A 27,525-nucleotide genomic window follows, 5' to 3' on the forward strand; every position below is an offset into this window, starting at 1 on the left:
TATTCTATGTATACAATAAAAAAAAATAAAACAAGCTGCTAGGAAAAGGGAGCAGAGTACAAGAAAAAGTTGTTGAAAATAAGTAAAAAGCACACTTGAAAAGTCAACTTAGTACTGGATAACAGGTAAATCACTGGTAAAAAGCATATTAATTGATTAAAAATCAACATGAAGAATTATTTTGAGTATAGAGCAAAAATAAAATTTGGAAATTATAATAGAGGATAGAAAGTGTAATATGTATAAATAGAAACTCAAAGAAAAATGGAATTTATGATAAAAATGCAAGAAAATAAAAACAAATAGGCTTCTGTATGGAAGAAAGCCCTGATTCTTCAAATTCAAAGGATCACATTAATGCCAGGCAAATGTACCAATATTGAAAAAAGGTACATACCTTGATACCAAACATATCTTGATGTGATCTGAATTCCAAAGACAATCTCTAACAAATTTCAAGATAAACTTGGCAGTAGAGAAGAGAATGTGGTGCAAATTTAAAAGGAGGACGTCTTAGCTTCAATATCAAATGACAGAATATAATGCAAAGTTTACAGGATATTATTAAAAATGATCATGTCTCCATTATTCAAAACCACAGCAATAATAAATCATTATAAAACAAGAAAGACTCAAATTATGTAGCTCAATTATTATATCTGAAAACATTATTTGAGGAAATACTCCAGCCAAAGGGTGGAAAAACAAAAGAATCAGAATAAGGAATTCAAAACAAGAAAAAAAAAGATATCAAATGGTGAGCAAAAATAATCTAGTTAGAAGTGCCTTTATGACTAAACAATTGTTGAAAATTTTGTTCTGAAACAAGTCAAATAATTATAAGAGAATTTTATGATTTAAAAATCCAGATTATTTCAGCAGAATTTAAAATGAAGGAAGAAAAATAAATAAAATTAAGGAAGAAAATATAAGGCAGATTAACTAAAAGGAAACAACACAAATGATGATAAACAGATAAAAATGGCAACAAATTAGTAAAATATCAATTAAAATGGGCTAATGACTCAGAATTTCTTTATTTCCATTTTTCCCCTTTTTCCCCCCACCCTAAGACACTCCAAATCACATTATGGATTCCAGCTGGAAATGTTATGAGAAATTGTTTCATGTTTTTTTAAAGATTTTATTTATTCATTTATTTGAGAGAGTGTGTGCACATGAGTGGGGGTGGGGCAGAGGGAGAAACAGAGTCCCTGCTGAGCAGGGAGCCTGACTTGGGGCTCGATCCCAGGACTCGGGGCTGGATCCCAGGACTCCAGAATCAGGACCTGAGCCAAAGGCAGACACTAAACCAACTGAACCACCCAGGCACCCCAACTGTTTCATATTTTTTAAAAAAAGGGTAAAATTCCCCCAAAGTATTATAATACTTAAGGACATATATAAGAGGATGTTCAAAATGGTATGATTTTTAGATCAGTTTTGATCAAGGGATGATGGCAATGATAGCAATTACCTACCTGGAAACTTTCTAGTAATTATGTTTTCCTATTTTTCTCCTTTCTATGCTGACTAGTACATCTAGTACAATATTGATTGAAATGGTAATAGTGAATATTCTTATTTCATTCCTAATCTCAATAAAAATTTTTCATTATTTCACTAAGAATGCAGTTTGTTTTATGTTTTTTGTAGATACCCTTTTTATTAGATTAAGGACATTCTTTTTTATTCATAATTTGATAAGAATTTATCTTTTTTGTCTTTTTTTAGATTATTTTTATTTGTTTATTTGAGAGAGAGAGAAAGAGTGAGCGTGAGCACAAGCAGGGGGAGGGGCAGAGGGAGAGGGAGAAGCTGACTCCCCTGTGAGCGGGGAGCCTAACACAGGGCTCCATCCCAGGACCCCAGGATCATGACCTGAGCCGAAGGCAGACTCACTGAGCCACCCAGGTGCCCCGGATTTGTTTTTATAAATAATAAACATGAGTTGACTTTTACCAAATGCTTTTTCAATTTCTATTGAGCTGATTAATACCTTTTCTCCCTTTAAATGTTGTAAATTGATTGTCAAGCTCAAAATTTTTGTTCCTTTATTAACTTCAACTTGGCCTTGAGTATAATGATTCTTCTTATGTACTACTGGATTCAGATGGTAATAATGCATCTATGTTTATGAGATAAATCAGCACATAATTTTCTTTCTTATAGTCCTGCTAAGATGTACTGAAAATGGGGGATGCCTGGGTAGTTCAGTCATTTAAGCATCTGACTCTCGATTTCAGCTTGGGTCATGATCTCAGAGTTGTGGGATCGAACCCATGTCTGGCTCCATGCTCAGCAGGGAGTCTGCTTGAGATTCTCTCCCTTCTCCCTCTGCACCTTCCTCCCCCACCCCCGCTTGCTCTCTCTCAAATAAATCTTTAAATATCAAAAAAAAGATGTATTGAAAATGATACCATCCTCATTTAAAATAGAAACTATTATGTTTCTTATTCACTGGAAGTATTTTTTTTAAGATTGGTAGTATTCCTTAAATTTTTGATATAATTAGCTGGGAAACCACCTGGTTTTAGACATTTTCTCTAAAAATTGTGAATCCCTGATTTGGTCTCTTTAATAGATAAAGAGCTAGGTCTTTGTTTTTTGTTTCTCCTCCTCTCCCTCCAGTCGGTTGTGGAATGTTGTCTTTTTCTGGGCATTACCCTATTCTATCTACTACTTAAAAATTCTTTTGTTTAATATTATTCATAATATCCTCAGGGAGGCTGGGTGGCTCAATTGGTTTAGCATTCAACTCTTGTTTTCAGCTCAGGTCAGGATCTCAGAGGGGTGAGAGTGAGCTGAGCCCTGTGTCAGGTTCCGCACTCAGTGGGAAGTCTGCTTGAGATTTTCTCTCCTTCTACCCCTCGCCTCCTTGGCCCCCCCACCCTGCTCACATGTCCTCTCTCTGTCGAATAAATAAATAAATCTTTTTAAAAAATCCTCTAAATATATTTTCAATGTATGTAGGATCTGAAGTTATGTTAACTTTTCATTCCTGTTGCAGGTAGTTTATGGCTTCTTTCCTTTGATTTGATCACTTCTGTTCAGAGCATTATCAGTTCTATTAATCTCTTCAAATTGCCAATAGTAAACTCTATTGATTTTTTCTTTTATTCATCTGTTTTATACCTGTTTCTACTTTTGTATTTAAAAATTTCTTCTTTCTACTTTCTTTGGGATTGATTTGCTGTTGTTTTCTAGGTTCCAAAGAGGCATACAGAGGTCACTGATTTTCAATCTTCTTTTCTAAAATATAAATTTAAAGTTACTTATTTTCCTCTAAATATGGTTTTAATTATATCTGACATGTTTTGATATATAGTTTGCTATTATAAGAAATCTTGTTATTATCATTTTTATTCAGTTGAAATTGGCCTCTAATTGGCATTGAGATTTCTTATTTGAATTATAGAGTACTTAGTACCTTAATTCACAAATTTGGGGAATCTTCCTCCCACTCCCCCTCTGAATTCCTCCCTTCCTGACTTTCTCTCTTCCTTCCCTTCCTTCCTTCTTTCTCTTTATAGTTTATTTTTCTTGATAAAGTTTAGTTCTATCATGGTCAGGGACCTTACTTGGTATGATGTCCATCTTTACATCTTTGTCAAAACTCATTTATGGCCCAGCATAAGAACTTGGGTGCAGAGTTCTTTATAAGTCAACAAAGCCATTTGTTAATCGTATTGTTTAAACCTTCTATATATGTGGTGTTTTTTATCTTCATGTTTCACAAACGAATACATTCTGTGAAAATCTTATTATGTGAATTGACCTGTTTAATTGTTGTTACATGTGCTTTATGTAATTTAAGGTTATGTTATTGGGTGTATGCAAAGTTATAACACTTCATAGTGGATTTAATCTTTTAAAAAATTAAAATACTTCTTATATCTACCAGTATTTATTGACTTACAGTCTATTTTATCTGATAATAGTTTAGACATACCAGGCTGGTTTTTGTTAATATCTGTATGGTATAACATTTTCCTATCTCTTTACTTTCAAGCTTTATGCATTATTATATTACAGTTTTGACTCTTAAGGAGACCATAATGAGATTTTTAAGAAATCTCATTGACAGTCATTGTGCTTAATGCATTTATATCAAATGTAGTTATATATTTGAGTTTCAATCTACCATTGTTTTCAATTTGTGTCACCTTTCAGACAGATCAACTGTTTTGTTTTGTTTTTGTGATTCCTATTTTCCCATAATGTTATTATGCATACTTTAATTTTTGCTTAGTGATTACCATGATGTAGCATACTTATTTGAGTTTAGTAAATTGACACTTCTGCCACATCTTAAAAAATGCACAGACTTTAGAACTTCTTAACTCCTTTTATCTGTTTCCTACCTTTTGGGGCTATAACTAATTCTATACATGTTTAGTCCCTACAAGAACATATTATCATGGCTTCTTTGAGATTTAGTCAAATATTTACCCTTTTCTCTTCATTTCTTTTTGTAATTTCATAGTTTTCCAGGACTTCTCTCAGATTCTACTATCTAAAGAACTCCCTCTAGTATTTTCTTTATTATGGGTTTTTGTAGGCTACAACGCTTGTTCACAAAAATGGTTGCCAGGGGCAGCAGCCGATAATATTTCTCCAACCACCACTCATGATTGGTACAGGAGGGAGGGTGTTGCCCCAGCTACTTAATCTGAGGGAAATTGTTTTATCAGGAAGCACTCTCTTATAGAAAAGAGAATCGGGTTTCAGTTTTACCCATGTATGGAAGTGAGGAAACTGTTTATTTAATACATGTGATCCCATACTACTAGATGAGACCATGGCAGCAGATGGAAACATCGTGTGAAGGTTTACACACTGCTGGGCTTATTTAAATACAAAAATTAATACTAATTATTAATTATTCACTGTTAACAAATGAAAATCCTGGACAAATACTAAACTGAGTGAGAAGCCAAGATACCAAGCGTAAATCAGAATAGTCCCTGGAACCCACTATTGAAGGTGTTTGATTAAAGGGTGAATCCTTGCATTCTTTCCCACAATATTTATTTCTGCAATAACTAATGCATTTTGAAAAAAAAGTCATATACCTCTTTGGACCTACAGGACAGACTCAAAATTGACTTGGAGTTCTGTATTTCTGTGCGATCCACAGTATGCCATTAATCTTTCAATTTCATCAAAAGTAGTATTACCCTGCAGGAATTTACAAATTTAAAACTTACAAAGTATACTGTTCTTTTTTTTTTAAAGATTTTATTTATTTATTTGAGAGCGAGAATGAGATAGAGAGAGAGCATGAGAGGAGAGAGGGTCAGAAGGAGAAGCAGACTCCCTGCTGAGCAGGGAGCCCGATGTGGGACTCGATCCTGGGACTCCAGGATCATGACCTGAGCCGAAGGCAGTTGCTTAACCAATTGAGCCACCCAGGTGCCCCAAAGTATACTGTTCTTCAAGTAAATTGCATTAACAAAAATAATTTGATTTATTCATGAAAGTGATCAAACTATTTCATCTATTCATTTGCTCATTTTATTAAAAAACAAAACTATCGTGTTGGGTCCTGTGCTAAACTACTTGGAGATTTAGAGGAAAGACATAGAATGAATGTCAATATAGGTAATTGGTCTTATTCTGCATAATCTTGTCTCAGGAAAATCTTATATTCTGTTTTCATGAGATTTCATGAGAATCCATGCTTATTGTTCATCAAAAATTATTCATTGTTTCTAAAAGTTCTTTAGGGCACATTTTCAATTCAAATATTTTCATACATGCAGGTGACAACATGTTTAGTGAATAAAATGGGCAGGATTCTGGGGCCAATACCTAAAGCGTTTTGGAAGTGAAGTCAAACATCACCCTTTCTCCAAAATAGCTATTAGTATTTGGTGCTCGGGGGCACCTTGTGGATTTGGAAAGGATTCGCCTGGCCACTGTTCTTCCACCAGTCTCTTTGTTATCTTGAATTTGAAGAGTGACAGAGGAGCTATCTACTTGTGTGTTAAAAGTCGCTGAAATGCCAATTAAGTTTAAATATTTATGTCTTTGGAGCTTTGGAAGCAGATTTCAGGTTAATCTCTTTTCTGGCCTTGAAAAAGGCCAGTTTATTTTTCCAAATATGTCACGTTTTCAGTGAACCTGGTTGATCTTCGATTTCCTTTCCACCTCTTCAATTCATCTAGATCACCTGAAGTGTCTATGGTTGCTAAATCTTATTAATTTAATAAGATATCCTGCATAAGATTGCCTAACACAGAGCCTGCTTAGTCCCGAACACTAGGGACTGATTGATGTGTATAACATCTGAGTTTCTCATAACATATTCCTTAAACATAGCTGCCACAATTCTGGCTTACTTGTTTTTAAATAATATGTGGCTATATTTATAATATCTGAAATTTTGTTCTGACTTCCAATGAAATTAGTTGACTTGCTTAAACTTCCAGAGTGGGTTATGAAAAAGAAAACTAAGGCAAACTCCAGCTTGAATCCTGAGGCTTAGTGGGGAAAAAACAAATCAGTGACAGTATTAAAAGACCTCTTCTTCTTGGTGTCCAACTTTAACTTTATTGAATGGTATTTTATCTTAAAAGCTTTTGATTCTAAGTCTATTGAGCGATTATTTCAACCTAGCTAGAATATTTTCCAGATAACATTTTATAAAATACCTAACATATTAACAGGTTCACACACTGTATCAAAGTTGCTCAAAGCCCTTCAAATCAGTCAGATTGATTACACATCCAAACATATTTTCATCCAATACCAACAACTACTGATAGAGGGAAAAGTGTTCTAATCTCATTATATTTACTATTCACATAGATAATGCAAATTCCAAAAGCCCTGGGTATTTGCATCCTAACTTTCTCAAAAGAGCTGCCCAAGATTAACTATGGGAATCAATCTCACACACCAATATATGTTTAAAAACTCTACTTAGAGTTAGAAATATTCAATTTAGCACAAGTTTTATTACAAATATGGAAAAGTTATCTGAATGCATTAGCTGCACGTTCCACCTCCTATGAACTACAGCCACAAAAATCCTTTTTGTCAAACCACCTCTGCACTTACATATCACGTGACTCTTAGCTTAAACCAATGGGGCATTCTAATGCAGGAAAGATGACTACATGGGTGTTCCTAAGAAAACGTGTCGGGCACTTATCAGGAAATCCCAAGATAATATGATGATATATTTCTCAAGAATATAAAGGTTTCATAAAATAAATTTGCAAGGACAAAAAGAAAGAGAAACAATTTATTTTTCTTGGAACCTTAGTCACTTGTGCAGTAGACTTCGAATTCTGTGATATAAAAAGCCTTATAATTCTGACTTGGTCCTGGTGCTCATAGGGTTAAGGATAAATATACCTCCTAAAGTCACTAGATTCAAGAATTTGCACGTTATTTTTTAATGAAGACCTTAAACTGCATATCCCAGTAGAGTTACTAAAACAGATGAAAGTAATACTAGAAAGAACAATCAGAGCTTTAATTGTAATGGTCTGAAGAAACACCCTTGTAAAACTAGACTTAATTTAATAAATATCTTATACTAAAACATGTTATCATGCTATAAAATAATGGTTTGCAGCAGAGATAAAATCATTTTCCTGACTTCTCATCCAAAACAAACAGAAAGGCAGCAGAGTGATGGAAATGTTAGAACTCTAAAATTATATAGACCTGGATTAACCCTGTCTCAGATATTTAGTACTTATGTGCATCTGTTAAATTTATTTGACATATTTGAATCTGTTTCCCCATGTGTGAAAAGTAGAATAATGAGACCCATGCCGAGAAGGATTATTTTAAGAGTAAATGAGACAATATATTCAAAGCTGTTAACATAACGTCTAGCTCATAACTATGTATTCATTCAACACATGTTTATTTTAAAGTGTCTGCAATATGCCAGTCATTGCTATAAGCATTGTTTACCAAAATAGTGGGACAGAGAGAAAAAAGCGGACAAATCTAGAATGTGAAATGAAGAACAGTAAGCATTATTTTTAATGCCCCCCCCTCCATGTTAGGTAGAAAGATGGCACACAAAAGGGTGGCCAAGGAAGTTCCCTGGGAAGAGTGTTGTATGAGTGCAAAATAGATAGAAAGAAAATAGGAATGTCCTTTGTGGATATCTCGAGTAAGAGGCTTCCAGGCAGAGAAAAAGTCTGTGAATAGATGTTTGTTTGAAGATAGTGGATTCAGAGAGGTTCTACTATGACCCAAGAATGTAACTTAGGTGATAATATCACAACTAGCATGTAGTAAACTCCACAGCTAAGAACAAGGCCACTGGGATCAGAGTGTCTATGTCTATGTTGTGTGTCTACCTTTGGCAAGTCACTTAATCTTCTGGGTTTAGGTTTCCTCATCTGTGAAGTGGGAACAACGATCCGCTAGGGCTGTTATGAGAACTAAATGTGTTAATAAATATTAAGGTGCTAGCATCTAGTAAACAGCAAAGAACTCTTATTTTTAAATTACTAATAAACATGGAATAGAGTCTCTTGTTCCTCAACTTCCAGTTTCCAAAAATATAGCCCAATCAGAATTATTGGATTTAATATTCAAAATATATTTTAATTGTGTGACTCTTATGGATGTTTTCTATTCTGGAAGTATGCCTTTCCTGTTCTCTTGTTTTATTTTTAGGTTCTTTTTGGATAGAGTTAGGGTTCTGTTTCTTTCCAAACTTTAGAAATCTTACTTAAGAGCTTTGCTATCTCTTTAACATCAGTGAACTATACAAACAAACATTTTCAAGATTGATGAGTCATAAAATTCAAAGAAGAATTTTAAAATTCAAGAACAAATAGTTTCGATGTTTTCTTTTTGAAAACTTTTGACAGTTGGGTTAAAGATTTTATCTACTTTAACATGACTGGAATTTGGCATTCAAATAAAATGCAGATTTCATTGCCTATAATAATGCCTTTTGTATTAAGCTATGAATTTGCTTCTTGCTTTCCCATGTATTTTCCTATGCAACCCTGTCAACAATACAGTGAAGTGTGTTTTTTTACCCCTATTTTGAAAATGTAGAAACTAAGGTTTATAGAGAGTAATTTAATATAATTGTGAGGTTAAATGTTAGAATTGAGTTCAATTTTTGGCATCTTAAGTCCAAAATTTATTCCTTATTGCTATAGTATGAATATTTGGGTCCTCTGAAAATACATGTGTTGAAATCCTAACCCCCCAAAGTGATGGTATTAGAAGGTAGGGCATTTGAGAAATATTTAAGTCATGAAGGTGGTGCCCTCATGAATGGTTTAGTGCCTTATTAAAGTGCCTCCAGAGAAGTCCTCAGTCCTCAGTCCTAAGTCCTCCCTCTCCATGGGAGGATACAAGAAGTATGAGACCAAAAAGAGGACTCGCACCTGACTAAGTGGGCTCCCTGATCTTGGATATCTAGCCTTCAAAACTGTGAGAAGGAAACTTTTTATGTTTGCAAGCTACCTGGTCCCTGGTATTATGTTATAGCAGCCTGAATGGACTAAGACAACCACCAAAAACATAAACTTTCTTAATTTTGTGTGCACCCAATTTCCACAGGGCCCACACTAATGGCTTCAGCTCATAGTATTTATTGTATTTATATAACATATAACACACAATTGGGTTTCTGTTTTATAACTGTGTATAACAGTAATTATCTCTTCCAATATGAGTATAAACTCCTTGATAAAAAAAATTGAAAAAAACATATACGGTTTATAAAAAGTGTCTGCACATATAGGAATGGCTTGAAAAATCTTTGATAAATAAATTAAAATATTCGAACTTGGAAAGATTATAGGATTTAAAGCCATACATATTTAGATTAAAATATGCTATTTGACATTTCCTAGATCTGGATCCTCGGTAATGGTACTGAGCCCTTATTATCTTCATCTATTCAATGAGACTAATAATCTCTGTCTACCATGGTCATTGTATGGATTGAATGTGTAGGGGAGCAAAAATAATTTTCCCTCTTTCCTTCTGAGTTCTCAGCTGAGCCCCCCATAATAATAAACGGATGAACAAGAGAAAAACAAATGGAAGTTAATTATCATGTACACTTCATGTATACATGGGAGATACACAGAGAAAAATGAGTAATTCCTCAAGGTGGCTTAGAATTCAGGCTTAAGTGCCATTTTAACAGGGAAAGGGGAGGAAGGAGCAGGCTTCTTAGGGGAGTAGGAAGTTTGTCTGAGTGAGGTGTCAACTTCTAGTCTCTTCTCCTGTACTAAGGATCAGTCTTCCCTGGTTGATGATACTCCCAGGAAGGGGAATTAAGACATGAGTTCCTGTTGGAGAATCTGTCTTTAAGGCAGATAGGGAGAGTTCAGAGAAGGCCTTTTGCTTGGCTCTTACAAGAATCCAGGAATTAACTGAAAAACTAATAGATTACAGATAATTATTTTATACCACTGATTTCATTTAAACACTATAACAAATTTAACTAAATATCTTAATACAAAAATATCTCTAGTTAAACGAAAAAACATCCCCCCTCGCTGTGCTAGAGAAGACTGCACTGTACCCGATGCTTCTCTTGTGGAACACAACACTGACTTTGTAAACTCAGTCTCCTTCTACTGCCATGGCTTTCCCCAGAAGCCCACGGTCTCTTACTAGGATTACTGCTTTCATCTCCTACCTGATATTGCTGCCTTTTTTTCTTAATGTCATCAATCTGTCATTTAAGTTTCTAATCATATAATCTCTCTTTGTAAGTAAGCAATTTTTTAAATTTTAGATGATTTTTAAAATATTAAAAAAATAGTTCAAAGAGGAAAAAATGTTAAATGTTCATATTCTTACCTTCCAGAATCAACCACCTTTACTATTTTGACACAACTGCCTTCAGAGATCTTTTTTAGACGTATAATTTTTTAAAAAAAATCATAATAGTTACTAGTTATTAAAATAGTAATTTCCATTGGAAATCAAAGAACATTACAGATAAAACTGAATCTCTTCTTTGACCTTCACTGGCCCATTGTCCATTCTTTCAACCAAGCACTTTCTTGGAAAAAGTTAGTAGGAGGAAGTTATTCAAACCCTTAACCAGAATTAAGTTCTCATACTGATTCAGGATCTACAGTTTTATATAGTAGTGCACTATGATATCATTGCCCTAAATCCTATATCACGTCTAAAAACTTGTTGCATTTTTCCATTCCAGAGCACAAATGTATCTGAGCAGTCCTACCTTTCTTCTTTGCTCATAAAAATCTAGCTCAATTTAAGACCCCTTAAAAAAATATTACAGCATCTGAGATGCCTTCCTCTATTCACTAGGCAGAGATGATTATCTCTCTGTCATACTCTCCCATGATTACACCTCTGTCATAGAACCTATCACACTTCTCTGGTGTTACTAATATTTGTGTAATCTTTGCTGCTGGTCTGTGAAGGACTTGAGAGCAGAGACTATTTCATCTTCATATACGTAGTTTCTGAATCAAACATGCTACTGATCTCTAGCCTGGGATCAATACATCTTTGTTTTAGATAAAAGTAGAGGGAATAGTGATAATGGGTATGGAAGGATGGGAGCAAGACAAAAAGAAACTCCAATTTAGTATTAATTTACTCAAATTTAATCAAATACTTTATTTATTTATTTATTTATTTATTTATTTATTTATTTATTTATAAAGATTTTATTTATTTGGGAGAGAGAGAGAGAGAATGAGAGATAGCAAGCACGAGAGGGAAGAGGGTCAGAGGGAGAAGTAGACTCCCTGCTGAGCAGGAAGCCCGATGTGGGACTCGATCCCGGGACTCCAGGATCATGACCTGAGCCGAAGGCAGTCACTTAACCAACTGAGCCACCCAGGCGCCCTAATCAAATATTTTAGATGAAATAGTAGAAATAGGATATACAATGTGGAATGGAAAGGTCAGAATTAACTCAAAGGTGGCAACTATTTAAAGAATTCAGCAGCTTTCCTGGGATAGAACATCTGTTTAAAAAATTAAGTTGTTCACACTAGAAAAATGTTCTGCTTGACTGAATGAGAATTTTAGAATACAGAATTTACAAATGAAGATGCATGTACAACTCTTAAAACTTAAATTTTCTCTCAAAATGAGAAAAAATTAGTAAACTAATTTTTTTGCAAATAACTTTATAATCAATATCTCTAAAATGAAGCCTTAAAATTCCAGATGGACTTATGCAAAAAGTATTTTTGCTTGTTTGGGTTTCATGTAATTCCAGCCAGATCTCTCGATTCCGGGACTCATAAATAAGATATATTGGTAGAAAATTTATTGATGATTAATTTATATTTATTGGTTAATCTAGTAGTTTCAAAGTAATGATATTTTGGGTATTGTTTTAAATTGGAAACAGGTAATGTTGCAGTTACTAGCAATTATTTCCAATATTGTATAAAATCTAGTTGCATAAATATATTACCAATTATCCAAATTATAGTGCTATTAGTTATTTCAAAACAACAGTTCTGATTCATTAATTAGCTGATGCTTTTAGATCAAATGATAAAAGAAAGGGATGAGTGTATTTCCACCAACCAATTATAGCAGGAAATTTGATTTAGAATATAGATATATACTTGTGTGGAAATGCTGATTCCTTTCGTACTTATGGAGTCTACCTCATCTGTCTTAAATCTCAGTCAAGCCAGAAGTTGCTTTATACAGTTGCTGAGACTATCTCGCTACCTAGGCCTGCAGCAAATAAAATGACAAGAGGATTCTTTCTAAATAAGCTTTGTGAGCCCTTTTTGAAGTTTTTCTACATCTCACAATGAATTCCAATCTTGCCAATTAGAACACCGCTGCTTATAGACTGAATATAAGGTACTAGTCAAAAGGACAAATTCAGATGAGAGATACAGATAAAATGTGTCTCAAAACAGAATTATTCAGTGGCTTTTAGGTAACAGAATTAATCAGATAAGATATCTGTTAAATTGGGTAAGCAGCAGACTATATTAACTAGGTTTATTGTGTTCAAACAACTTCAAAATCCTAATGTTCACTTATTGTTCATGTGTCTGTGTGTGTCCTACAGAAATACAGACCAATCTTGAACAACTGTATTCTTTTCAAGTAGTGGCAGCTTGAAAAAACTCATCTAATCTTTACAAAGAATTCATTAAAGTGACTTGTAATACATTAAATACTTCATAAGAAGGGATCTCCAAATAAAGAATACTTTATGTCCCAGATGGAATTTTTCAACTTTGCTTCCAACTTAATAAAGAATCAGTTTATGACCTAAATCACATTAAGTCAAATGGTGGGAAAATCCCTGTTTTCAGTTTTTATTGAATACATTTTCTAATTATTCATGCTTATCTTTTTTTAAAAATTTTATTATGTTACGTTAATCACCATACATTGCATCATTAGTTTTTGATGTAGTGTTCCATGATTCATTGTTTGTGTATAACACCCAGTGCTCCATGCAGAATGTGCCCTCTTTAATACCCATCACTGGGCTAACCCATCCCCCCACCCGCCTCCCCTCTAGAACCCTCAGTTTGTTTCTCAGAGTCCATAGTCTCTCATGGTTCATCTCCCCCTCCGATTCCCCCCCTTCATTCTTCCCTTCCTGCTATCTTCTTCTTCTTCTTTTTTTTTTTTTAACATATAATGTATTATTTGTTTCAGAGGTAAGGTCTGTAATTCAACAGTCTTCCACAATTCACAGCGCTCACCATAGCACATACCCTCCCCAATGTCTATCACCCAGCCACCCCAACCCTCCCACCCCCCACCACTCCAGCAACCCTCAGTTTGTTTCCTGAGATTAAGAATTCCTCATATCAGTGAGGTCCTATGATATATGTCTTTCTCTGATTGACTTATTTTGCTCAGCATAATACCCTCCAGTTCCATCCACGTTGTTGCAAATTCCAAGATTTCATTCCTTTTGATGGCTGCATAATATTCCATTGTACATATATACCACATCTTCTTTATTCATTCATCTGTCGATGGACATGTTGGCTCTTTCCACAGTCTGGCTATTGTGGACATTGCTGCTATAAACATCAGGGTGCACATACCCCTTCGGATCACTACATTTGTATCTCTGGGGTAAGTACCCAGTAGTGCAATTGCTGGATCATATGGTTGCTCTATTTTCAACTTTCTGAGGAACCTCCATACTGTTTTCCAGAGTGGCTGCGCCAGCTTGCATTCCCACCAACAGTGTAGGAGGGTTCCCCTTTATTCACATCCCCGCCAACATCTGTTGTTTCCTGACTTGTTAATTTTAGCCATTCTGACTGGTGTAAGGTGGTATCTCATTGAGGTTTTGATTTGGATTTTCCTGATGCTGAGTGATGTTGAGCACTTTTTCATGTGTCTACTGGCCATTTGGATGTCTTCTTTGGAAAAATGTCTGTTCATGTCTTCTGCCCATTTCTTGATTGGATCATTTGTTCTTTGGGTGTTGAGTTTGATAAGTTCTTTATAGATTTTGGATACTAGCCTTTATATTCATGCTTATCTTATGATAAGCATTTCAAATGGATTATTATTTTTTTAAATATTTTATTTATTTATTTGACAGAGAGAGAGAGACAGCGAGAGAGGGAACACAAGCAGGGGAAGTGGGAGTAGGAGAAGGAGAAGCACGCTTCCCGCCGAGCAGGGAGCCCAATGCGGGGCTCAATCCCAGAACCCTGGGATCATGACCCAAGCCGAAGGCAGATGCTTAACTGACTGAGCCACCCAGGCGCCCCCCCAAATGAATTATTATTGTTTTATAATTTCACAGCTATTACAAAAAGAGTATTTTTAATGTTTACAGAGAGGTAAGAAAGGGTCAGAGAGGTTAAGTAAAATTACCAGTTTACTCAGATAGTAATGAAGGAACCAAGATATGAAACTAGGGCTGTGTGACTGGAGCTTATATATTTCATACTACTAATGATCATTCTATGCTTGCTGCTTTACATATACAATCCTAAAACTCTTACTGTGAGGTGCGTGTGTATATCACAATGATACAGACAAGTAAAGTGAAGTTAAATAATTTGCATAAGGTAAAATCCTTATGTAGAAACAGGATTTATGTTAACGTCTTTATGATTCTAATGTGTGATTCCACAACAATTTGACTCTGCACTTAAGACTCACAACTTCCAGAACGATCATGTGAAGAACAAGGGAGAGAAATAAAATGAAGTTCTGATAAATGAACTCCCACAGTAATGCTCAGGAACATGCAAGAGAGTACATGGTTCTTCCTAAGACATAAAGTGAACCCACTGAACAAGGATTTTTTTTTTTTTAATTAGACCATCAGTGACCTTATTGGGGAAGTACTTTTGAGCAGAAGTGAACAAAATACTTTTCCTTCATCTTATTTATTCTTTTTCCTTCGCCCTCAAAATTCTAAAGGCATCATTTAAGTGAAAATGAAACAAGCTAATAAGCACTGCTACAGTTAAAAAAATCAGAATAAAAACACTCCCATATTTAATTCTAGAAGAACTGAAAAGTTAAAGTAATGAAGTGGGCAGACAAACCTGAGTATGAATCCTGGCTCTCGCACTCATTAATTATATGACTTAAGGGAAGTTCTTTTGCTTCAAAGAATTATAATTCTCCACTAAATAGAATGTATATAACTTTAACTCACAGCATTTTTACAAAAATCAAATGAGCTCAACCTATGCAAATAACCTAACATCCTCCCAGGCATATAATAATTATTATATTATTTGCTTCTTTACCATTCTTCCTTCATGCAGCCTTCATTTCTTAGCTCAAATGAGCATTAACATTTTTTTCCCTCAGTATTCCCTTTATGTTCTTCTTGGCATGATTAACCCAACTCTACTTTCAAATATCACTTATATTAAATGGAGATATTGGACATAGTGAACACATATGGAATATAACAACAAAATACTGTTTCTTAAAATATTTTTCCATTATATATATTTTTAAATTAACATATAATATATTATTTGTTTCAGGGGTACAGGTCTGTGATTCACCAGTTTTACACAATTCACAGCGCTCACTGTAGCACATACCCTCCCCCAATGTCCATCACTCAGCCACCCCATCCCTCCCACCCCCCTCCACTCCAGCAACCCTGTTTTTTTCCTGAGATTAAGAGTCTCTTATGGTTTGTCTCCCTCTCTGGTTTCGTCTTGTTTCATTTTTCCCTCCTTTCCCCTATGATCCTCTGTCTTGTTTCTCAAATTCCACATATCAGTATTATGCAGCCATCAAAAAAAAAAAAAAGAAATCTTGCCATTTGAAAGAACCCACTCTTCAGCGACTTTGAAAACAGCCTATTTTATACCATGTACACCCCCGCCTTACAAAGGCAACTCCCCTTTTTTTTGGTCAAGCAAATGAGCATTTGCTTTTTTTTTTTTAATTTGATTTTATTATGTTATGTTAGTCACCATACATTACATCATTAGTTTTTGATGGAGTGTTCCATGATTCATTGTTCGCGTATAACACCCAGTGCTCCATTCAATACGTGCCCTCCTTAATACCCATCACCGGGCTAACCCATCCCCTCACCCCCCCTCACCTCTAAAATCCTCAGCTTGTTTCCATTATATCTAAGAAGAAATGTATATGTGAATATTGGATTATTATGTAAATCAAATCCTTACTGTGAGTTGCCATTAAAATAGTTGAAATACATAATTTAGTGCAGTTCTGAGGGCAGAGTGGATGCTAAGTAAACATGTAGTAGAATATTTGTATCAGATAAGTACTGTACTTGGCTTCTAATAAAAAAGACCACCTTTAAATAGTCAAAAGGGTTTTTTTCTTGCATAAAACAAGGCAAAAGGCAGGCACTCCTGGTTTTATCTGATGCTTCATAAAATCATGAAGAACCTCAACTACTTTTATGTTTTTGTACAACTGTTGGTTGTTTTCATGCTCAAGCTTCCCCACCTACTTAAGATGACCACTGCACCTCCAGCCATAACATCTTAACATCAGCATCACACTTAACAATAAAGACTAATGTGAGTATCCTCCCTCTCCTACAAAAAAAAAAAAAAAAAAATGAATCCTAGATCCCTTTTAGCAACTCAATTCTCATTTCATTCAACAAAATTAGTTGCATGGCCATAGAAGCTGAAAGGAAATGACTAAGATACATAGATCATTCAGTTGAATTCAATTACTAAGGAAGATGGTAAAAGTGTTATTAGAAGGCTCTTTGCCCAAATGGGGAATTATGTTTCTTTTCCCCACTTTGTCTTCACTCATGGGAAAGAAGTCTTTTAACATTTGTACATAGCAGAATTATGCCATGTAGGAGAGGCAATCAATAATAAGAGAGATTTGTTTTCCTTGTAGATGTTCTACTCTTGGCAATGTCAGCAATAATTAAAGGAATAATTATAAGATAATGCAAAATGTCCTGGTGTGAAGTGGGTGAGAACATAAATGGAGGGGAGAGAATGAAGAAGGTTGGGAGGGGCTTGAGAGTAATCAGGAAGGGTTAGCAAACCCCAAGGGAACAGATAAGATTAGGCAGATGGAAAAATATAAGTTTTCTCTGTTCCTCAAAATGCTGTGAGACCAAATCCTTCTATGCACACTGAACTTGAGCACCTTCTCAGCTATTACTGGGTAATCCCAGACTTCCAAATAAATAAAAATATCAATGAATGGCTGGACAACTTATTGAGTAAAATTTGCCTATAAGCCCACAGTACAACAGGAATCGGTTGGTTCATTCACCTAAAAGGATTAAAACAGTTCAAAAATTTTAGCAATCATATTTATTGATTGACCATTTCCATTTTTTTTCAAATAATTACTACTTTGTCTTAATGTTTTTCAACAAGGAACATGTAAATACTCGCCACTTTTCTTTTAATATTTGGTTGAGAGCCCTTCAGAACTACCTAGTTCCATCCCTCAGATGAGCAAAACAATACAGAATTTGTTAGCACTTTGGTAGTGTATAATTCTAGTTAGTGTCATTTTTTTGTTTCTCTTCCAAGTCTTTATTTTTCTGGTACTGACCAGAATGCCTTCATTTTCTAAAATACCTTAAAACCACTGTGATACATGCTGGGGAGTTTTCTTAGTATGATCAAAGGTCCTGGAAGACTAAAATCCTCTAGGGTGTTGGTCAATCAAGAAATAAAGATGCTAACTATGTATGCCAGGTCTAAGACTAGCTCTGAGAGTCACATTGTCTTCAAGAAACTTACAGTTTATGTTCTGTCTCATAAATCTTTGTTTCCCCTTGAACCTTCAGGGCACTCAACAAATACTGGTTGGTGATACACTGCACTATGTACATAAAGGCTAGTCTAAGGTTCAATATTAGTGAAAAGAGAATTTAAAGGTCATTTATAAGAAGGTCCCACATACTTACAGGGGCAAATGGAACTTCCTAAGTTGCCATAAATGTAATAACGTATAATCACAGATGCTGATGTGAAAATGGATTTCAAATATTATTGGTGGAGAGGAGAGTAAGTGTGACAAGGGGAGAGAGAGAGAAAGTAGTGTCCTCAAGTTAACAGGGTGAAATGGTTAAAAAAAGTTATGAAAATACCCTAGAATAGTGCATCTATACCCTATTGTTTTAAAATACTTATATCAGCAAATTCCAAATTGTGCTCCTTAGGATACTAATTTCTTCAGATGTTAAAAGTGTTCCCATAAATTTGAAAATAAGCACAAGGATATATAAAATACCCATTAGAATGTTAAAATCTTTGGTATGTTTTTCAGGAAAGAACTGGAGTAATACTAATTTAGTATCTCTCTAACATATGTATTTTCAAAAAGAGATCCACTCCTTTGTTGTTGTTTTTGTTGTTGCACAGTTACTAGCATTTTGGTACACTTAGTGTACCATAGAACACAATGCAAGAAAAACTAAATTAATTTAACAAGGCTATCACCAATATCACAGCTAACAACTAGTACAAGATTATCACACAACAGAATGTCATTTCATTATAATTGTTTTCAAAAGTTCGGACTGGTTAACATTAACATAAATTATCAAAATAGCATCTAACTTTCAGGAAAGGGAGATTCTAGGATCAAAACATAATCATTCCCTGGACCAGCCCATGATCTTTGCTATGGAAGAATTCAATAGGATGACAATGTCTGCACCTTTACTATGTACTTGTCAAGTATATGAGGACAAATATAATGCTATCACCAACTCTTGCACTACATAGTCTTAAATGGAATTTTAATTTTTTCTTTTTCTCCCCACACATATTCTTTCCCCTGCTATTTTGTTTCATGTTGCCTTCACTTATGTTATTTTTCCATGAAAATAAATCTTCATTTCCTCTTTTTTTCCTAAAATGATACAATATAACTTGTTTGAACTTCAGAAATAATTCAAGCCAATGAAGAAGCTGATTTGACATTAACTTCATATGAATATCTCTTGATATATACATATCTATTTTGCATATGGTCCCTTAAAAGAAACTCAATGTACCTATTTGTACATTTGTTTCACCTTCACTTATTTTTATACAGTGTCTAAATTTTGCTTGCTCTTGTAACTTATGCTGTTTATTTTTTTAAAAAGTCAGATGCATTTGTGTTTATTTTGGAAATACCAATCTTATTTCTCACAAAACCAAGAGATCAACTTAGTATGTGATGACAATCACACTTCAAAGATAGCAAAATCTCTTAGAACCGGAATTCCTTGAAACAAACTAAAAATATATGCAACAAACAGAAAAGACAAAAATGCAAAAACAATTTCAGTAAAAATCTAGCCAATGATCTAGTCTTTAAATGAGTCCCCAAATGCTTTAAAAAAGTATCTTGTTGACAATACAGGTTAACACAGGTTAATCATTCCTTTTCTTAAAAATCTAATATGTATAGGTAATACAGAAAAGAGAGGTGTGAAGGAGAGTTGTATTTGCTAAATAACAAAACATATGATGTGAACTTGTAGCATCTAAGCCGCTTTTGATTTCAAGTAGTAAAAATTCCAATGGCTTTGGTATTCAAAAGTTATAAATGCAACTAAAATGCAGAGGTAGGTATGTTCACTAGTTGTAGTGAGGTTCAGTGTCATCAGGTTTTTTTTTTATGATTTTATTTATTTATTCATGAGAGACACAGAGAGAGAGAGAGGCAGAGGGAGAAGCAGACTCCCCTCTGAGCAGGGAGCCTGATGCGGAACCCAATCCCAGGACCCTGGGATCATGACCTGAGCTGAAAGCAGACGCTTAACCATCTGAGCCACCTAGGCGCCCCAGTGTCACCAGGTTTTTGCTGTTTCTCTGGTTCTCTTCAGCTGCCTTCTCTCCTGTCACTGCTAGCAGCCTCCTGGCCTCCCATGGTTTTCTCATGGACAAGAGAAGGAGAGTGGATTCTCTTTTCCTAACCATCAAAATAAACACATACATTAAATCCTGCATTTGCCAAGTCTCTCGAGTTAAAGGTGTAACATAACATGTTGGCTGTAACATAACAGCAAATGGATAAAATGATCCCTGCAATACTCTGTCATGTTCAGAACGCTGATGAAATCAAATGAGGTAAGTGGTGATGGGATTCCTTTCTTCTTTCATTCATCCACTCATTCATTCATACAGGAAATATTTATTAAGAGCTTCTTATGTGCCTGACGCTGTTGTAGCCACTGAGGACACAGCAGTAAACAAAATCAGACATACATTTATAGAGCTCACATCCTGCTGGAGAGATAGGCATTAAATAGGTCTATGATGAAATTTCAAATAGTAACAAGAGCTGTAAAGATAAATCAAGCGAAGACAAGAGACAGAGACAGACTCAGGTGTGCTTTTTTTTTTTTTTTCCTTCCTGTAGAATAATCAAGGAGAGGCTTTCTGCAGAGACCTACATGAAAAAGAAGTGCAAATCAAGGAGAAAGCATTCCAGAGAGGAAAAAAAAAATGGTCTGAGGCAAGAGCAAACTTTGCTTGATTTGAATTTCAGCAGAACCAGTATAGCTGTCACACAATAAAGGATAGGAAGAGTGGTAAGGAATGTGGTCAGGGAGGGAGCCAGGAGTCAAAACAAAGTTTGGCAGAACAGTTTTGGAGGATCCTGAGCAGGATACAATGATTTGGATTTACATTTTAAAAACATTGCGCTTGCTGCTTTTGGAAACTGAGTGTAGAGGGTCCAGGGTGGAAGTTGAAACACCATTTCAAGAGACGTTTGCAGCATTACAGGCTTAGACAGACTAGTGCACCACTGGTGAAAACAATGAGACCTAGTAGAAATCAGAATATACTATACATATACACTACACACACATACTATACATAAATATATATATGTGTACACATATATACATTTAGAAATCAGAATATACTCTTGAAGTCATAATAGATTTTGAGAAATGTCAAGTGGTAAATAGACTTCAATGGAGATATTACCCTGAATAAAACTATACTATTTCATCTACCTTTTAGCAGACTAGAGAGCAAATTGTGAGGTCTCTTTTTTCTATTGCAATGTTTAACTCTAAAGTTCCACCTTGGAAAGTGTTCAATAAATGTTAATTTCCAAACTGTGTTCTTACAGTAGAAGCATTAATACTATAAAATAGTACTGACACAAATCCAAATCTTTGCCTCACTTTGCAGCTTTATAACTTTGGACAAATTTCTTAACTTCTATGACACAATTCCCTCATTTCCAAAGTCAAGACAGTAATACATAACTCAATAGATAATCACTAAGCACACTCCCTGTCTAGCATTAGCAACAAAGCAACAGGTATTTATTTATTTTCTATTTTTTTAAAATAATTATCCTTAGGCTTTGGATGTCATGAGAAGTTTTTCTATGTAAGCACAAGAATCACTGCCAGGACTTTGATGTCCAACTATTTTTTAAGGGAGAAGGTGATCTTAATGACATGCTCAGTGGTTCAACAATTTTCTAGCATAGGCTCTTGGAATAAGACGTGACTATGCCATGGAAATGAAGAAAAAAAATCTTCATGTGCTGGGAATTTGTCCATTCTAGGCATAGATGATTTTCCTTTGGCAGAAGGCCTAAATGTTTACTGGCTTTTGCTTTCTATTCTTTGAAAAAGAGAAAAATAATTTTTTTTCCCAGGAAAATTCTAAGTTCCCAGAGCTATCTATCAAGATTTTGGGTAGACAAACTTTATTATAATTTAATGGCATTCTGTGACCTTCAGCTATCACTGAATAAAATTACTAATCTCCATGATTCTTTTTAAAAGCCGCACATTTTATTCAAATTTATGTTCATTTGAAAAGAAAATAGGTTGCTTTTTTAAATTTATGATGGTAAGCTAAACCAAGCTTAAGTCCTGCAATGTGCCTTGATGCCTACTAGTTAATGGTCCTTGATTCTAAGAAATATACTCTACTTAAAATGCAAAACAAGACAAAGAGACTCTCAATATTATTACTAGATTTAGATAGAAATGTAAGAATAAGTTTTGATAGAGTACCAGTGGAAGTTCATATGATCATTGGAGCTATCGTTTCAATAATAACTTCAGGGCTTATGTGTTCGGTCAAGTACCTTGATCCCTTTCCGATCAAAGTCAACCTAAAGCCTACTGTACCCAGACTTTTCCAATATCCCCCTTTGCTATTGCTCTTCATTTGCTCTTAGTTGCAGTTGGACTCACTTGTACAGTTGTCTCTTAACTAGTCCTATTCCTTTTTCCTGTGTTATTCTAGACTAACCTTCCTGATTCACAAATCTATTATGTCAGGTCTCTGCTCAGAAACTTTGTGCAGCTAACTACAGCCCACCAAATAATTGAAAAGGAACAGAATTTGCCACCCCCAAAATATGCCTCCTTGGGATAAGGATTATTTTAGGTTGATTACTTGTAAGAAATGGAAGATACAAGAGAAGCTCTGAAAACCCAGTAGAAGTTACCTTTCTGTAAGAGAAACTGACATTTGTAAGGAAAATTTCCATTTCTAAGGGCGTCTCCCTCTTTGTTCCAGGAGAAGAGAGATGACTAAAGCTCTAGAAACTCTTATCAATTAATTTCAAAAAAGTCTTAGCCCAGAACCTAGAAGGGGTGAGGGAAAATAAGTTTTCCTCACCCACAGACAAATTTTGTTAGACTGATGCTCGAAACCTTGGAAATGTAGCTTCAGTCTTCCTTTCCACTCATTTATGGAAGCCCACACTTGTAGCTGCAATTCCAATCACCAAATTTCCAATTCCAACAAGTGCAAATAGATTCCCTCTTCTCTGACTCCACTATCACTAGCGGTTCCCTCTGGGCACTTATCTCATTGCATCTTTTATCATTGATTATTGGGAGTACTTCAAACTGGTACCTACTATTTCTGACATTTTTAAGGTCCTTTGTTGTTTTCCTACTCTCTCTACCAGGTGAAGTCTACCCCTTTCCTGGAGGAGGGTAGTGGCAGCAGAGGGACTGCTCCTTTCTGAGTGTGATGACTACAGGATACACTTTAAATGGGTCTCTTTGCATGAAAAAGTAAATGACTATCCTGTTTTGGAACGAGGGACTTGTCTTTAGGGGCCAAGTTGCTCAGAATGATAATAAGAGGTTTTTTGTCTATTATAAGCTGAATTGTGATGCTAGAAGTGGTGAAGATGCAGGTGACAGTCATGATGATGACTATGAGGTCAGATATCTCCAGGATATCAGGGCCTACACTCTGAGTCTAGACATGCATTCCGGGATATTCATATTGGAAGAAGAAAAAATTCTCCTGAAGTTCATCAGAAGGTGGTGGGGACAAGAGAGAAGACCAGAAGAGATCTCTATCTTCAGGAGAAGAGGACATGGATTCTAGTAGCACCATTCAAATACTCAATGTTACACCTTTTTTTCTTCATTTTAGTATATTAACCCATGCATTTAACAGGTAATTTTTATGGACCTACTATATGCCATATACTGTAGGTACTGGGGTTATGGTCACAGATATACTGGGAAGCTAGTGGAATTAAAGATCCAAGAGTGCTCACTTACATAAGCGTCTTCAGAAGGACCTTGATATAAGTATATGTTTCTTTTTCTTTTTCTTTTTTTGGGGGGGTTGAAATTTTCTGTAATCTCAAAAAAATCAATTGTTCAAGTAGACCATTATCTCTTCAGCAGTTCATTTGACCTTAGGACTTCCATTAATAACAACTCAATCTATCCAGCAGTATGACAGAGCTCTTACACATTTCAAGTGATCTGAGGCTGCATTATTGGAATTTTGATGGATTAGGGTAGGTAATGGTCCCAAGGGACTTATGTTTCTAAAAATTTAGCAAAATAAGAAAGTTTAACCACAATCAGTTAAAAAATACTTTGTCTTTTTATTTCTATCTCCACTTCATCATATTTCCCAACCCATCAGTAGCTTTAGAGTGACAATTGTCATTTGGGGACTCTGATTAAAGCAAAGTTGAATTGAGAAGGCACACTTAGTTTGGGATTAATGGAATATATTTTCCAGTTAATGATCATTTCTGAGTAGACTAAATTACAGTTAAATTATTATTAGCAATATGGGAGGAGGAATGATGTCCAGGAATACTTGAAACATTGGCACAAGATGATGTTTCCACTTAGATGATGCAGCTATTGATAGATCTAAGCAATCATCAAGCAGGTCAGGAGAAGGGCTGAAGGGAGATAAAAGTGGGACAACAGGAGATGTTGGTTGACAGGGACCCCATAGGAGAGTGAAGGTAGGAGCTGGGAAGAAGACTGTCCTGAGAGAAATGTCTGCGATTTGGAGTGGTTGCAACTGAGACCCCCTCTCTGACTAGGGAACCCACAACTGGCTGGGCAATAATTTGTTACAGCTGACAGGTAATTTCGTATACTACAGGTTAAGGCAGTATCATATTATGACACAAGAGTCATTGTTTTGGCAGCATGTACTTTCCTTTGATGCCAGTTTCTGGCAGGTTGTACCTACATGGCATATACCTAAGGGATACAATAGATTTTATAGCTATATTCTTCGTCCTATATAAGCTCCTTGGTATGATAAATACTGTTAACTTGAACCAGTGTACTATTTTTTTTTTTTTACTTTTAAATTAACATGTTTTCCCATACACTTTCACATTCTATAGCCATAGACTTGATTACAAATATCCAAAAGCATCTTTTGGCTAAACAGAGATATTATTCATCTGATTCTCTTTTTCCTCTAGTTTATACTCAGTGCTAAACCTAAGCATAGACCAGAAGTACATTTTTGCCTTCAATTCATATTTAAGAAAAGTAAATTGAAAATGGCAAAGAGATGAGCTTTCTATAAACTATCTGTTATAGGGCTTGACCTCAGCATATGTGGTATGGGATTAGAAGACAACCTTCTCAAATCTGGGAACAGATTTTTAGGAAATATTGTAGTATGAGAAAGTAAGACTGCTTATTCTACAGCATTCCCTTCTTTGTGCTATATGATTTAAACGGAAGTATTTCTTCTCACTACAGACTTGCCAAATACCTATAGTCTAATTCCACCTTCCCTTTTCAAATACAGCAAATTCAGTGCTTATAGGGCTAGGAGGAGGTCATTTAGCCTCTACAGACTTTTTTCCCCTCCCCCAACACTTTGATTTGCTCTCTAAAACTTTATAAGTAGCAATAAAATTTAAATTATTTTTCCCTTTCTTGGTTTTCTGTGTTCTCTTGTTAGAAAACTTTTAAAGCCAACCATAAACATTTATAGCTAAACTCTCATCCCCCATAACATTTTTTCTCATACACTCTAGAAAATTTACTACTCATGAAAATCTTGTTTTGGAAAAAATGACAACCAAAAAATTCTGGTTAATATCCAGCACTTTCCTCAGTGACAATGCTAGGCCTGCAAACAATAGCTGATTCTGTTAATCTCCAGAGACTCCAGGAACCTGCCTGTAGATATTCTTAAACTCATTATGCAGGATATCAATCTCCTTTAATATTGAAAAAGAATAAGCCAAACTCTCATAGTTTTCACAGATTCCAAAGAAATTTCAGGGAGGAAAGTCATGTCGACACAAAACCATGAAGGACATTAAACCTAAATACAATGCATCTCATAGATGCTAAACTGGAGCAAATGGGACACTATTATGGATGATTGTCATTTGTGAATTTTAACATCAAGTTCATCAAGTTAGCATCCTTATTGTGAGAAATGTCAGGCCAAATCACAAAAGTTAGTGAATATACTACTGGGAGCAAAGCACCAACGCCAAAGTTAAGGAAATATGCTGTTGATAGAGATTCATTTTACAGATGTTCTTCATCGGATCACTGGGACTAAAATTATATTTCCACGATACTCTGAAATGTAAAGCTGGAAATTCTTCTGGAGGCTGACAGTGATTTTTTTTTCTGACTCTCTGACTCCTTTTCTGGACTTATTTCTTCCACAATTGTGTAAAGTTTCTAATTCTTATAATCCATTCCTTATCTGATATGTTCTTAGTTATCCAGCTTTTCTGTTTGAAAGGCTACTGATAAAGAGACCTGCCCATGGATTCCCTCTGGGTGAAATCACTGACCTCCCCTGGTTATCACAACTGACTGAGCCAGGAGAGGAAAAACGGTTCAAGAAGCAGCCCATCCACAGGCAGGCCTGTTGACAAAAGATTATCTGCATTTTAGGACTGGCATACAAAGATCTTGCCAGTAAGCTGGTGGATCTAAAACACATGACTTAACGTAGAAATGGGCCAAGGCCAGTCATTCTGAAACATTTTCAAGTTGAGGGATCAGATGAAAGCTCTGTAGAGAGAGAGGAAAATAAAAAAGAGGGGCAGAAAGTAATTTCTGACCCTGAGAAATGGAGATCTGGCCTGTGTTCCTGATCGCTTTTCAGTTCTCAAGAAGTCTAATCTTATGTTACTTTCTGTATTTGGGTCCTGGGAAACTTCTCCAGGCTTTTGAAAAAAACACCTTCCTGTCTTACGCAAATATGATTTTTTTGCCCTTGAAACAAGCAAACAAAATGCAGTTAAAGAGAACCAAACTTTTAAATTACGTTGACAGAGACTTAATTAAGCAAAGAGGTAAAAATTGAATGCCTTCAGGTGTATAATTTTATACCTAATCCTATGTAGTTTAGAGTCCAAAGACCAGAAAGTAATTATATTTATATTAGTAACTACTAAGATACAATGACAACTTTAAAGCCTATAGCGACAATATTCTGTTTTGCCACAAGATGGAGATTTTGTTCCAAAAAAATAAAATGATTTCTTATAAGACTAATAGGTTGGTCACTATGTAGCAGGCTCTGTGCTGAGCCCTTTAAAAAAATAAAAAGCATCTCATTTTTTAGAACCTCTCAGTGTTGGGGTGCCTGGGTGGCTCAGTTGTTAAGCGTCTGTCTTCGGCTCAGGTCATGATCCCAGTGTCCTGGGATCGAGTCCCGCATCGGGCTCCCTGCTCTGTGGGGAGCCTGCTTCTCCCTCTCCCACTCCCCCTGCTTGTGTTCCTGCTCTCGCTATCTCTCTCTCTGTCAAATAAATAAATAAAATCTTTAAAAAAAAAAAAGAACCTCTCAGTGTTGTTGGGAAGACAAACACCCAAGGGATAATTATGAAATA

This window comes from Callorhinus ursinus, unplaced genomic scaffold (genome assembly GCF_003265705.2).
Source record: "Callorhinus ursinus isolate GAN/ISIS: 27379988/994484 unplaced genomic scaffold, GSC_fseal_2.0 scaffold21, whole genome shotgun sequence".
NCBI lineage: Eukaryota > Metazoa > Chordata > Mammalia > Carnivora > Otariidae > Callorhinus > Callorhinus ursinus.